Source organism: Cicer arietinum, chromosome 2 (assembly GCF_000331145.2).
Source record: "Cicer arietinum cultivar CDC Frontier isolate Library 1 chromosome 2, Cicar.CDCFrontier_v2.0, whole genome shotgun sequence".
Classification (NCBI taxonomy): domain Eukaryota; kingdom Viridiplantae; phylum Streptophyta; class Magnoliopsida; order Fabales; family Fabaceae; genus Cicer; species Cicer arietinum.
This window is the reverse complement of record NC_021161.2, coordinates 44747480-44754911: the sequence shown is the minus strand read 5'-3', so window position 1 is coordinate 44754911 and position 7432 is coordinate 44747480.

Below are 7432 nucleotides of genomic sequence, written 5' to 3'. Positions count from 1 at the left end.
TGTTTTAAGACACTTCATTGGAAAATATGTGGTTGTTTACTTTGATGATATTCTTGTGTATAGCTTGAACATGCATGATCATATTGAGCATCTCAAGAGTGTTTTACAAGTCCTAAGAGAAGAGAAGTTGTTTGTTAACCTAGAAAAGTGTATTTTTTGCCAAGCTTCTCTGGGCGTTTTGTGCCTAATTTTAGTACTTTGGCCGCTCCTTTGAATGAGATTGTTAAGAAAATGTTGCATTTAAGTGGGGGACAAGATCAAGAAGATGCATTTACTACTTTAAAGAAAAAATTGATGCATGCACCTATCTTGGCCTTGCCTAACTTTGCAAAAACTTTTGAAATTGAATGTGATGCATCTAATAATTGAATAGGAGCTATTTTGCTACAAGAAGGTAATCTAATTGCATATTTTAGTGAGAAATTGAGTGGAGCACACTTGAACTATTCCACTTATGATAAGGAACTATACGCTTTAGTTACAACATTGCATACTTGGCAACATTATTTGTTTCCTAAAGAATTTGTGATACATAGTGATCATGAATCCTTAAAGTATCTAAAATGGCAAGGTAAGCTAAATAAAAGACACACAAAGTAGGTTAAATTCTTAGAACAATTTCCATATGTCATCAAACACAAGAAAGGGAAAGTTAATGTGGTAGCCGATGCACTTTTAAGACGGTACTCACTAATCTGTACTCTTCAAACTAGGCTTCTTGGTTTTGATAACATTAGAAATTTGTATGCCTTAGATGTTGATTTTGGTTCTCTTTTTCGCGATTGTGAACTTATGGCACATGACTCTAATTATAGACATGATGGTTATTTGTTCAAGAGCACTAAACTATGCATTCCTAAGTGTTCATTGAGAAAATTGCTCGTGAGAGAGGTGCATGAGGACGGTTTAATAGGTCATTTTGGGGAGCATAAGACTCTTGACATGTTGCATGAACATTTCTATTGGCCTAAAATGAAGCATGAAGTGCATTTAATTTGTTCTAGGTGCATAGTTTGTAAGAAGGCTAAATCTAAAAGCATGCCTCATAGTTTGTATACCCCTATTCCTATTCCTTCATCTTCTTGGGTTGATTTGTCCATGGATTTTGTGTTAGGGCTACCCATTTACAAAAGTGGTCGCGATATCATTTTTGTTGTTGTAGATCGCTTTTCTAAGATGACACATTTCATTCCTTGTCATAAAGTAATGAAGCAAGTCATATTGCAAACTTGTTTTTCAAAGAGGTTGTAAAATTGAATGGTATACCTAAATCCATTGTTTCCGATAGGGATACTAAATTCTTGAGTCACTTTTGAAAAACCTTGTAGGCTAAACTAGGTACCAAGTTGTTATTTTCCGCTACTTGTTATCCTCAAACGGATGGACAAACCGAAGTGGTCAATAGAGCTCTTGGCACCATGCTTAGAAATTTTTTGCATGCCAATCCAAAGGCTTGGGAAGAGTGTTTTCCATTTATTGAATTTGCATATAATAGAGTTTCACATGGGACCACATCATTTTCTCCATTTGAGGTTGCATATAGTTTTAACCCACTAACTCCACTTGATTTACTTCCTTTACCTCTTAGTGATGATGTTTTGCATAGGGATGCCGAAGAAAGAGTCAAGTATGTCAAGGACCTACATGCTAAAGTAAAGACCAATATTGAGACGAAAATGGAACACTATGCAAAAAATGCCAACAAGACTCGAAAGAGAATGATCTTTGAACCCGGTGATTGAGTTTGGGTTCACTTAAGGAATGAGAGGTTTCTCTCTTTAAGGAAACCCAAGCTTCAACCAAGGGGTGATGGCCCCTTCAAGGTATTGGAGCGGATACATGATAATGCATACAAGATAGACCTTCCAAGTGAGTATGGAGTTAGTGCTACATTTAATGTTAGTGACTTGTCTCCTTGTGATGTAGGTGAAACAACTTATGAGGAGCTAAATTTGAGGACAAATTCTCTTCAAGAGGGAGGGAATGATGTGGGCCAACCCTACATGAAGGCTAATGAGCTTTAAGAACTAGGAGCGGAATGACCATTGACTAGAGGGAAGGCTAGGAAGCTAAAAGAACAATTAGAGAAACAAGTTGTTAATTTTCTTAGTCTTAAGACCTATGAAAAGATTGATCCACATTATATTAATCTTTTGGTCATAGAAATATCTTAAGACTTAATTTTAATTTTGAGATGTAATAATCATACCTTATAATTAGGAATTATGTTGACTTGTGTGTGTGCCTAAATATTTAGTAGCTTAGGCACAATGTCATTAGTTGTGTGTAGCCTAGGTACTATGTTATTTTGTGTTAGGCTATATATGCCTTTTTATTGTAATAGATAAGGGGACTTTTTTGAAAGAAGAAAATACTTAGTGTGAGATTAGAGAAATACTCTCTAGGGTTCTTCTTTAAACCAAATTTGGATCTTATCAAGAGCCTCATACTCTTGTGGTGATTCTAGCTTGATCTTATCATTCCTTGTTATGGAGTGTGGTGATTTCTACCATTTCATTCCTTATCCATATTTTCTTCTTTGTGTTCTCCATTTTATTTGGTACTTTGTTTGAAAATATCACTTGGTTAGATCCTTCAAATCATATTAAAACACTCAAATCCGTATCAGACAATGTTGATGCTTGGGATCCGACTTTGTTATACACCGATAAATTTGGTACAAACAACGCCTTCTTGAAATAGACTCCTACAATTTCAATTTAATTATTTCTTTATAAGAAGAAATCAACTTATTTGCCAAAAACTATTAATCATAGGAAGTTTTTAATCATCGAGGGACCAAACCAAATTTGATTATTGCATCCTAGCAAAATCCTTCGAGAGACTACTAACCATGATCAACACATGTTTCCATCAGGCGAGGAAGAAGCAACTGACGATCTCAGACAATCAAACAGTTGAACAACAATATTTGTAGGTCATTCAACGACTTTAACTCAAAGTTCGATTAAGAAATGAATCATCAACTGCAATTAAATTAATCCACTACATAGAAACAAATCACACACATATAGAGTGGAGTTAGTGGCAGATCTAAAAACTTTTTGTTATAGGGACAAAAAATTAAATATGTAATATATTTTATATGGAAAATAATATTATATTGAATGACGAATCTTTGTTAATAGTTTTAAAGAGTGATTGATAATTGAGAAAATAAATAAGAATTCATATAAAACTAGGACTTGAGGTATTGATATTACAAGTGAAACCATGACTCTAAGTTTTCTTTCCATTAATTCAAAGTTATGTTGTTATATACTCTCGTTATAATTTTTATGCTATTGTTAGGTTTTCGTTATCGCAAACCAACAATAATTTTTATTAGTCTAAATAATATAAAATTTTGATTAATTTGGTAGTTGTTAAATTAATTTGTGTGGATACGATAATCTTATATACTACTACTTGACAAACCTGTACACTTGCAGAATTTTGTGCAACACTGTGTTTTTTTATGGTGGCATCGAATATAGTTTGCATGTTCTCATTTAGTGCAGCAATGGTAGGAATTATTGGTAGCAATGTAGGTTTAGAGATATGGTGCAAGTAGTCACTGTTGGAGCAAACTTAACTGCAATTGTTGTTTTTGCTCTTTTGTAGAGGCTTAATCATACACAAGTAGTATCTATGATAATGATTATTTAGAGTATGTGGCAAACACAAAACAATCACATATAGCACAACATAAGTGAGAATCCAATGCAAGTCATCAACCGCGATATGCGGCTACTAGAGGATCAAAAGTTAGCACAAAATATGCAACAAAGACGAATGTCATTTGGTATAATAAACTCCCCAACGATTTGGCTTAAACCCAACGATGGAAGGTATAAATGTAGTATAGATGTTTCTTTGTCTAATATCTCTAATCATGTTGGCATTGGTATATGTATTTGAGATGATGGAGAAAATTATATTTTAGCTTAAATCGAATGGTTCACATCAATCTGCTCAACCACTAAAGGAGAAACACTCAGGTTATAAGGGCTTTAAAGTAGGTCCATGATCTTCAACTTGAATAAGTGGATTTTAAATTAGATAAAAAAGGTTGTTGTTGATAACTTTCATTTTTTATTTATTTATAAAAGATAATATAAAATATCGAAGCTCAAATTGAAAAAGAAAATTAATTGGACTTTGAATCTTATTAAAAGTCTAGTCACAAAATATATAATAATTATTTTGTAAGTAACTAAGTTATATTTATGAAAAAACAAAGCAATGGATGAAAGAGTTGAATATATATATATATATATATATATATATAGCAAGAGGTTTTTAGTGTAGATGGAACTAGAAGAGATGGATATGCTATGGAATATCTGATGGAAGTGGTATTGTGATGGTCTTAATATATTATTTTTATAATAATGAAGGGTTATATTTTTTGTGAGGATGTGCGCATATGCATATATATAGTATTCAAATTTCAATTATAACTATTTGAAAATTGAATCCAACTAGTTTTTAGTTAAAAAAAATCAAATTGATATAATTTTGATTTATTTAGAATCGGACTAATTCTTCAAATCAGTGAGTTGATTTACTCATCCAAATAGAACTGAACGGTTTTACCTTAATAACTAAACAGTACATGTAACCATTAGTGGTCATAGATTGCTAATTAGAAGTATGAGTTGGAAAGAGAAATTGAAAACAAAATAAGATAAAATTGACTAGTTATATTTTAACAATAACTATGATTGGATCATTATATTTTTGGACTTCATGACAACAAGTAAAAAAATTTCATTTTAAACCAAATGAATAATATCCTAATAAAATCAACCTGCAATTTTACACCGTTGCAATAGTTACAGGGCCACTCGCTGCAGTAACTAATTTTTTGCAGCCCAGCCACTGAAAAATTGCAGTCTAGATTGATTTTGATTTTGTACAACTGAAAAATAAATGCTCCAAAGATTTCAGACAATTGAAATTTGAAACAAAACACACACATATAGAGATCAAGAGAATGGGATAAAGTGGAGTTAGCGGTGGATCTAAAAACATTTTATTATGAGAAAAAAATTTTAAATTTGTAATATATTTTTAAAAAAATTTAAAACGTGTTAGACCCTAAAAATTGATACCAATTTAAATATTGATTAAACTAAAAATATACATATATATATATATATATATATATATATATATATTAATAAAATTTAACAAAGCAGTCTTAAATATGTATGATGGTGTTTCTTTTCGAAAATATGATACATTTTCTATGATTATGATGCTTGATGTTAAAAAGTGAAGAAATTTAAAAGATACATAATTTAAATAAACTCACAATTTATTGTACTCTAACTTACTATATGTTTTGTCAAAAAAAAAAAATACTATATTTAATTATTTTCTTAAAAATTATTATTTTATAAAAGGTAAGAATTACTTGCTTATGAACTACATAAGAACTAATATTAGAATTTTAAGGTGCATTTAGTTCCAAGAAAAAAGTGAGAAGAAATAAAGAGGTGAAAAAAAATATAAGAGAGAAATAGGTGAAAAATAATTACAATAATACCCTTAAACATTTCATGAAAGTTAATTTATTTTTGTTTGAATTTAATTAATTGTTTTATTAAATTATTTAATTTAATATCTTTGTAGTGTAATTAATAAGAATAATTTTAATTTAAAATTATTTTTTATAATTAATTAAACTTCAAATTTTATTATTAATTTTTTATTAATCTATTAATTAATTATATGATGGTTATGTGATATTCAAGTTTGATAGTTCAATACCCTAAAAAAAGTATGACAGTTGAATTAAAATCAATATTTGGAAATTTAATAAAAGTATGATAGTTCAATATTTGGAAATTTAATAAATTAAATTAACGTTCATTAATTGTGTTAAAAAAGTGTTATAGTTTAATAAAGAATTAAGTTAAATTAATAAATGCACTGAAGTAAATGTTGTGATGCAAATACGGTGGAACACAAAATGGCTGACACACACAAAAATAATAATCAATCACAAGGGTATGTTGAGAAAGTAAAAAAATAAACACATTTCTTCTTGCTTTCTCGAGAATGTAGAGAAGAACGCTAAAAGGTGTAAGGGCCTACAATTTTTAGGTCTCTCTTCTCTACTAAGAGAAGTTTAATATTTCTTTTCAATTTCTCTCATCTTTAACTCTCTCTTTCTTATTTTTCTCAATTCAGTCAACCCTTTAAATTAATTTTTTTTTGGTCGTTGCTACTAGAGCTCCCTTTCCATTCCGCTTACATCTTTTTGAGTCAATCTGGTGGGGGCTACTAGAAGACAAGAGCAGAAATATTTTATGTTAAAATTTGTTAATCTGTTTGAGAGTCTAAATCCTCACGTCTTCCGCATACGTGTTTGGTTGAACCAAATTTGAATCACCTCCATTTAATTTTCGGTCAATTTTTATTTATTTATTTATTTATTTTTATTTTTTATTTTAAATATTTTTTCGTTAAATCAAAACCTTATGAAGACATATTCCAAACTCTTATTTCTTTTAACAAAGTTTAAAATATCTCATTTAACAAAAAAAAAAAAATACAGTTTATTCTATAATAAAATAAAATGGTAAATTAAAAATTACAATATAAATCGAATTTATACAATATAAATTGATATCCTCATCTTTCTCTGGCATTCATCAAATATAATAAATGGACTTCTCACTTGAAAATTTTCATCGTCACAAATTTTGTGTGTATGGACATATTGATTGAGGTGTGATCTATTACCTATTGTCATTAGAGTTGAATGAATAGCAGTAAGTGACAATGTAGGATGAAATCATTTGATATACCCTTCTACACCAGATATATGTAGACATGACATTGATGTTCCATATACAATATTTAACTCTAATATTATGTCTCACCGATATGAACAGAAATAAGAGAAAATGAAACCTTGAGAAAATCAAGATGTAACATTGTTTGGACCATTGATGAGAAAGAAAGCACCTCAGGTGCCAAAGTACGTATCTTAATTCATTTTGTCTTAAATATGCTAGCAGTTGGAGTCCTGCAAATTGATTAATGCAATAAAATTTAGAAAAGCGTAGTTATCTAAATTACTGTTATAGTGTATGTGCAACTCGTAGATTTTTAAAAATATTATAGGATTCAATTAAGTCCATTATGTGAATATTTAAAATATTATTGAGTGAAATATATTAAGTTGTTTGTTAAATAAAAGAACACAACGAAATAACTTTCTTTACTAATTTGACTTGGGTAGCAAATTTTCTATCCAATGTGCTTCCAGCCACCATAATCGCCCCAGGTGAAACGTTGGTTACAGATGCACGATTTGGAGCAGAGTTCCCTACCACAAATATTGATAATATTCCATTTTTCATAGCATGGAATGCTCCAATGGATAAAAAGTTCCCAAGTTGATTGAAATAATATT